This window comes from Hemiscyllium ocellatum, chromosome 4 (genome assembly GCF_020745735.1).
Source record: "Hemiscyllium ocellatum isolate sHemOce1 chromosome 4, sHemOce1.pat.X.cur, whole genome shotgun sequence".
NCBI classification, from domain to species: Eukaryota; Metazoa; Chordata; class Chondrichthyes; order Orectolobiformes; family Hemiscylliidae; genus Hemiscyllium; species Hemiscyllium ocellatum.
The window spans coordinates 68673601-68682299 of NC_083404.1; positions in this window are offsets into that span (position 1 = coordinate 68673601).

Below are 8699 nucleotides of genomic sequence, written 5' to 3' on the forward strand. Positions count from 1 at the left end.
CATCTAATAGTGACTGTGTAACCACTATTAGTTATGGTGAAAATTCCCTTCAGGGTAAGAAATCTGTTGTCCTTACCTGTTATTATAGACACGTAACTCCAGACTCTCAGATATTTGGTTAACTCTTAACTACCGTCTGAAATAGCCAATCATTCATCCCAAACAATACAAAGCCTAAAGAAGGGGATGAAACTGAACACACTACCTGACAATAACAGACACCAGAAATAACAACAGCAAACATAGTCCTCCTCAGCAAGAACTGAGGCATTGTTATGAGAATTGTCCCACACCTGTCCAGCAATAACCTAAAGTGATCATACTCATAGAGTCGCACCTTAAAGACAATGCCACCAACACCACCATTAACATTCAGCAGAGCAGGTGGCACAGGAGTATGAAGCTAGCCATGAGATTCCTCAAAATTGACTCTGAGCAGCATGAAAGTTCAAATGAAACATTGACAAAGAATCCTCCTGCTCAACATTACTTACCACCAACTCCTCAGTTGAGAAAGCAGCATTCCTCCAATGAGACTTCAATGTCCACTATCAAGAGTGGCTTGGCAGCAGCACTACTGATTGAGCTGTCAAGTCCTAAAGGACATTACTACCAAAGTGAGCCTGTGGCAGGTGATGATTCTTTACCTCATCTCTCCAATCTGCCCATCACAGATGCATTTATCCATGAGACTACAGCTAAGAGAAACTGACATATAGTTCTTGAGGAGGCAAAGTCCCATGTTCACATTGAGAATACTTTACACCATGTTGTGTGGCACTATCACCACAGTGAATGCGACAGACTTCAAACAGATCTAGAAACCCAAGACTGAGGTGCAATGATCCATCAGCAACTGCAACAGAATCATACTCCAACACAATCTGTAATCTCATAGTCCAACTTATCCTTACTCGACCATTGCTAACTAACCAAGGGTCAACATGGTTGCTACGTGTTTGCTAGGCGTAGAGCATCCCTGGGTGTTAAATAAGTTATAGAGTCATAAAGTCATGTAGATCTACAACACAGAAAAATGCCCTTTGGCCCATTTCATCCATGCCAATCCAAACAACCACCTAACAATTCTAATCCAACTTTCTAGCACTTAGCCCATAACCTTGTGCACAATACTTCATAAATGTTATGAGGGTTTCTGCCTTTACCACCTTTCCAGGCATTGAGTTTTAGATTCCCTCCAACCTCTAATGAAAAAAGTTTTACCTCACATCTCCTCTGAACCTTCTGCTCCTTACCTTAAATCTAAGACCCTGGTAATTGATTTCCACCTCTAACTTCATAGGCGAAATTTTCTTCCTGTATACCATATGCATGCCCTTCCTAATCTTATACATCACAATCATATCCCCTCTCAATTTCCTCTGCTTTAGCAACCCCAGTCTGTCCAATCTCTCTTCATAACTAAAAGTCACCATCCAGGCAACATCCTGGTAAATCTCCTCTACACCCTCTCCATTGCTGTCACATGCCCCCTCTAATGTGGATTCCAGAACTGCACACAGTACTCTAGCTGCGGCCTAACCATAATTTGATACATTCCACTATAACTTCCCCACTCTTAAACTCTATGCCTCAATTAATTCAGGCAATGTCTTCTTAACCACTTTATCCACAAATCCTGATACCTAAAGGGATCAGTATACATACACACCAAGTTCTCTCTGATCCTTGGTGCTTCCCAAGGTCCTACCATTAATCATGTATTCCTTCAATGTTATGAGGGTTTCTGCCTTTGTGCAAAAATTCATCACCTCATGTTTATATGGATTGAATTAAATTTGCCACTGATCAATCCATTTGACCAGCCTGCCTATATGCTCTTGTAGTCTGAAGCTATCCTCCTCATTATTTACCACCTGACAATTTTTGGATAGTCTACAAATTTGTTGATCAAACCTCTTACCTTCAAGTCTCAATCAACTGCATAACCACAATCAGCAAGGTCCCCAACACTGACCCCTGTGGGACCCCAATGCACATAAACTTCAAGAAAAATGCATCTCAACCACCATTCTCTACTTAGCCAATTTGTCAAATTTCCTTGGATCCCATGGACTCTTACCTTTACTACCAGTCTCTCATCTTGGACCTTATCAGAAGTCTTGCAGACTACATCAAAAACATTACCTTATCTATTTACCTCTTCACCGTTTTAACAGTTGCAATCAAGTTGGTCAGACATGATGTCCTCTTAACAAAACCATGCTGACTATCTTGATTATGCCCTGCCTCTTCAAATGCAGATTAATTTTGTCCCACAGAATTACATCCAGTGGCTTCTCCAACACTGAGGTTAGACTGTCCAACTTGTGGTTTCTTAACTTATGACTTACTCCCTTCATGAATGATGGTTCTACATTGGCTGTCCTTTAACACTCTGGTACGTCTCTTTTGGCCAGATAGCAATTGAAAGGTTTCGCAAGCCCCTGATATTTCCTCTCTTTTCTCAATCAACAACTTGGAATACATTTCATCTGGTATTGGAGATAAATCTACTTAAGCCTGCCAGACCACTCACAACCTCCTCATTGTGCTAATTTCTTTAGTTATATCACAGATTTTCTCCTTTATTTCTATACCCATATTGTTTCTCTAATGAGTGGGAAAAGTATGCAGGGATGTCAGAATATTTGGAAGGACAAACAGGAAGGAAAGGGTGGCAGTGTAGCTCTAATATTTTAGGATGACATCAGGGTAATAGTGAGAGATGATATAGGTTCTATGGAGGAAATGATTGAATCAATTAAGGGCGGCATGGTGGCACAGTGGTTAGCATTGCTGCCTCACAGGCCAGAGACCCAGGTTCAATTCCCGCCTCAGGCGACTCTCTGTATGGATTTTGCGTGGTTTGCGTGGGTTTCCTCCAGATGCTCCGGTTTCCTCCCACAGTCCAAAAAGAAAATGTGCAGGTTAAGTGAATTGGCCATGCTAAATTGCCTATAATGTTAGGTGAAGGGATAAATGTAGGGGGGTGGGTTGTGCTTCGGCAGGTCGGTGTGGATCTGTTGGGCCGAAGGGCCAGTTTGCACTCTGTAAGTAATCTAATTTAATCAAGGGGGGTGTAAGTTAGAAATAGCAAGGAAGAAAGCCATTGTTAAGCATAGTCTATAGGCCACCAAATAATATCATGGTGTGATGGGCAATAAACAAATAAATAATTGATGCATCTAAAAATGGTTCAGCAATTATCATGGGGGCTTTTAATTCACATATTGATTGATCAAACCAAATCTGTCAAGCCAGCCTTGAGAAGGATTTCTTACAATGTATTCATGAGAGTTTCCTCCAACAGTATGTTATGGAGGGAACAAGCTATTCTAGCTCTGGTCCTGTGAAATGAGACAGAAATAATTAATAAACTCATAGTTAGGGATCCTCTTGAAAGGAACGATCATAATTTGGTTGAATTTAAAATACAGAGGGAGGGTGAGAAGGAAGGTAAAATCCAACACCAGTGCCTTGTGCTTAAACAAAGGGATGAGGAAGGAGTTGGCTAAGGTAGTTTGGGAGCAAAGACTGTATGGTAGGACAACTGAGGAACAGTGGAGAACTTTCAAAATTATTTTTCACAGTGCTCAACGAAGGTATATGCCAGTGAAAAGGAGGACTGAGAAAGTAACAATCAGCCATGGGTAACTAAGAAAATAAAGGTGGGTATCAAGTTAAAAGCAAATGCATACAAAGTGGCAAAGATTAGTGGGAAACGAGGGGATTGGGAAATCTTTAACTGTCAACAGAAGATCACAAGAAAAGCTGTAAAAAATGTAGGATGGATTGTGAGATTAAACTAGCTCAGAATATAAAAACAGATAGCAAAAGTTTCTATAAAAATAAAATGAAAAGGAGTGACTAAGGTAAACATTGGCTCTTTAGAGGATGAGAAGGGGGATTTAATAACGGGAATTGAGGAAATGGCCAAGGCATTGAACAAGTACTTTGTGTCAATCTACATAGTGGAAGTCACAAATAATATGCCAATAATTGATGACAAGAAGGCTATGGCAGGTGACCTAGAAATGATTATCACTAAAGAGATAATGTTGGGCAAGCTAATGGGGCTAACGTAGACAAGTCTCCCCACTCTGATACAATGCATCCCAGGATATTAAAAGAGATGGCAGGGGAAATAGAAAATGCCCATGGTGATTTACCAAATTTCACTGGACTCTGGGCAGTTCCAACAGATTGGTAAACAGCAAATGTGATGCCATTGTTTAAAAAGGTTGGTAACAAAAAGTTAGCTTAACTTCTGTAATGGGGAAAATGTTTGAATCTATAATCAAGGAAGAAATATTGAGACATCTGGATAGAAATAGTCCCATCGCGCAGACACAGCATGGGGTCATGTTGAACTAATTTACTGGAATTCTTTGAGGACATTGTGAACGTGGTGGACAAGGGGGAACTGGTGGATGTGGTATTTCCAGAATGCATTTAATAAGGTACAAAAGGCTGCTGCATAAGATAAATGTGCATGGCATCATGGGTAATGTATTAGCATAGATAGAATATGAGTTAACTAACAGAAAGCAAAGAGTCGGATAAATAGGTGTTTTTCTGGTTGTGATCAATGGCTAGTAGTGTGCCTCAGGGATCAGTGTTGGGACCACAATTATTTACAATTTATGTAGATGATTTAGATTTAGTGCCAAGTGTCATAGTTCGTAGGTGACACTGAGATAAATAGTGGAGCGAAATGTGCAGGGGCCGCTGAAAGTCTGAAAATGGATATAGATAAGTTAAGCGAGTGGGCAAGGGTCTGGCAGACGGAGTACAATGTTGGTAAGTGTGAGGTCATTCATTTTGGTAGGAATAACAGCAAAATGGACTTTTATTCAAAGAGTGAAAAATTGCAGCATGCTGCTGTGCAGAGGCAGCTGGATGTCCTAGTGGATGAATCACAAAAAGCTGTTTTGCAGCTACAGCAGGTAATTAAGAAGGCAAATGGAATTTTGACCTTCTTTGCTGGAGGGATGGAGTTTAAAAATAGGGAATTTATGCTGCAGCTATATTTGGTGCTGGTGAGGCCACACCTGGAGTACTGTGTGCAGTTTGGGTCCTTACTTGAGAAAAGATGTATAGGCACTGGATGGGGTGCAGAGGAGATTAACTACATTGATTCCAGAGTTCAGAGGGTTGGCTTATAGATTCACAGAGTCATACAGCATGAAACAGACCCTTCAGTCCAAACTAAACTAGTCCCACCTGCCTGCTCCTGGCCCATATCCCTCCAAACCTTTCCTAATCAAATAGATGTTCAGATGTCTTTTAAAATTTGTAATTGTTTCCACATCCACCACTTCATCAGGAAGTTCATTCCTCCCTCTGTGTAGATGCAGGGAGGTTGTTTCCACTTGTGGATGAATATAGACTGGGGACATAGCCTCAAAAAAGGGGGAGCAGATTGATCTCACCACTTGGCGACACTAAGATAGATGCTATGACAACAGATGAATGGACACCACGCATCAATCGCCAGACAGGGATGTTTCCTCCCAGTTGAGGAACTCTTCAGCAACCAAGACATTCAGCCTCAGATCTTCAGATGTCCAACTTCCAAAGAGGACTTTGGGAATCACAACAATGCAGAGGCTGATAGCCAAATTTGGTACCCCACAAGGATGGCGTCTACTAGGATCTTGGGTTCATGCCACATTACAGGTGATCCCCTACACTATACATTCTTACATACACAGATATACGACACACTCTCTTATACACTCACACACTTACGCAGTCCCTATCTCATGCACACACTCTCTCAGAAACACACATACACTCCCCAAGAGGTACACACACACACACACACACACACACACACACACACACACACACACACATACTCTTTCTCTCTCTGTCCCTCTCTCTCTGTCTCTCTGTTTTTTTCTCTCTCTCTTGCTCCCTCATATGCACGCACACACACAAATAAGTCACTGGGGTGAATTTGCATTTACAGAATTATAATTGCAGATATATTCTATTTTGTTCAAAAAGCACCAGTCTGCAGGCAGTCAATGCAAGCAGTTAATTCACATAACATTATGTGAATTATGTTCTGTAATAGAACCAGTCTGACTCAAGATTGTAATACAGACAGATGCTAACCTCACTTCTTTAATGCAATGTCTGAGCTGAGATGTCACTTTTTTTATAAAACCTTTAGTTATTTCAAGAATGTGATTTGTAAGAACTTCTGGGACTTACATATTAATGAACCGAAACCTGCAACCCATTCTAAAAGGTGAAAGGTAATCTAAGTTTGTTCAATATGTCGTATCAGTTGAATTCATGACACTGTGATCTTTTGCTATAAATTCTGTGTCTTATGATCCTGCTCCACAGCTACCTGATGAAGGAGCAGCTCTCTGAAAGCTAGTACTTCCAAATAAACCTGTTAGACTATAACCTGGCATCATGTGATTTTTAACTATTTCCTTTGGCTCCAAGCACAAGAAGTCATTAATGGAACTTACTGGTTCCTTTGTTATCCTTTTACTTTTAATGAACATGTAAAATAACTTAGATGTTACTTTATTTTAATTGTCAGAATCCTTTCCTTTTAGCTCTCCTAATCTCCGTTTTCAGTTCCCTCTTGCATATTCTATACTCCTCTAGAGCTTCTACTCTTTTCAGCCCTCGGTGTCTGTCATAAGCCTTCCTTTATCTCTTAAACTAATGCCATACATCCCTTTATTTCATAGGATTTGTAGGTGCCAAACTTTTTATTTATTGGAGCATGTTGGCCCTCTACTCTCCATTTTTTGTTGTTGAATGCATCCCATTGTTCAGAGACAGATTTACCTGAAAGGGTCGGATCCCAGTCTATCCCAGCCAAAATATATTGGGTCTTACTAAAATCAACCTTCCCCCAGTTGAGAACTTTGATTTCTGGCCTATCTTGTGCTTTGCCATAACAATCTTGAATCTAATAGAGTTATGACTGCTGTCTGCAAAATGCCTCTGACACTTCAACTACTTTCCCAACTTTGTTACCAAAAAATAGTTACTAGGTACATAATAGCACTTTTGGAGAATTTGTAGCTGAATTCTTAACAATGCACAAAAATTGACAAAACTTGCAGCAACAAAACAGGACATCCAGTCTAAGTGATCAATGCCTGTATTTACACTCCACATTCTCCTCTTCAAACTCAAAACACCCCTTTGCTGCCTGTCCCCATTATTCCCCTATGCTGTTCTCCTTGAGTTATGCATCAAGGACATCCTTAAATGCATCACTACTATCAGTTTCAATCACTTCTTGTGGCAACAGTCTGCATTCTCACTGTATACCGTGTAAAACACTTCCTCCAAAACTCTTTATGTGTCTATTTGTGTCTATCCTGTATTTATTGTGGACCACTGCACAAGTAGTAAAATTTTCTCCACCTCAACTGTGTTAAATGCTGCCACAATTCTATCCATACTACCTCATATTTACCCATTCCATAGTGATCTATTAACACACCTTCCATTTTGATGCCCATGTAGAGGATCTACCAACAGACATCCTTTGGATCAAGGAGTGGAAAATGGAAAATGATCAACAAGTTCCATGTGACAAACATCCAATGACAGGTTTTGAACGACCACAACAGAGTAGGTTCAGGACAGTGCCAGGGTCCGTATGCAGTCAATCTCTACTGCTGGGACCTCAGCTCAAAACCATTGTGCACTGTGGTGGGGCACAAACAATATGATCAAGAAATGGCCTCTCCACAGACTGAGTGACAAAATAGCAGCAGTCATAGTCACCATAGTTCCATTTATTAGCAAGAGATGACAGATGGTAATATTTATCTGAAGGTCACCACACCTCAGATGTGGGACAGGTCCTTCATGGTAACTTTAGTCAGTGTGGGAATTGAATACATGCTCTGTATCCCAAATCATCCACCTAGCCAACTGAGTTAAACAACTCTCAGTAGTCATCAACTACCAGCCCAAACTGTTTGAACTCAGCAAATTAGATGACCTTTTAGCTGCAGAGATTTATGCCCATTAAATAAAAACGAGCACCTATTCCATAGCACTTCTCAAGGCTGGAACAGCAGAGCACTGCAAATGTGATTCAAATATGATTCTATATAAATTTAACATTGTCTCCCTGAACTTAAATTCTATTCCTCCAGAAATGAATCTTAGTTCTTTCTTTATAAACTTTGCAGCCTTATTATTTTGTCCACCTGATTGAACACAGATTTTCCACTTCATCTTTTGAAATAAAATATCAAGGCTTATTTTGGTGGAAGGATGAAAACAGGAGTGGTGATTTTAGTTTTAATAAAAAAAATGCAGGTTTGAATTCTGAGTCAACAAACAATTTTCAGATTAATTGCTCATAGCCCTGATTTGAGCTTTCCTGGGAGCATGAAAGCAGACATCTAAAAACTTAGCACTTCAATTTTTTATATCTTTTATAGGAGGATGTCTTGAAATGCATAAAAGTGGATAAACCCCCAGAACCTGATCAGGTGTACCCTAGAACTCTGTGGGAAACTAGGGAAGTGATTGCTGGGCCTCTTACCGAGACATGGTATGGTAGGGGTATGGGTGGGTTTCGCTTCGGCTGGTCGGTGTGGACTTGTTGGGCCGAAGGGCCTGTTTCCACACTGTAAGTAATCCAATCTATATTTGTATCTTCGATAGTCATGGGTGAGGTGTTGGAATACTGGAGG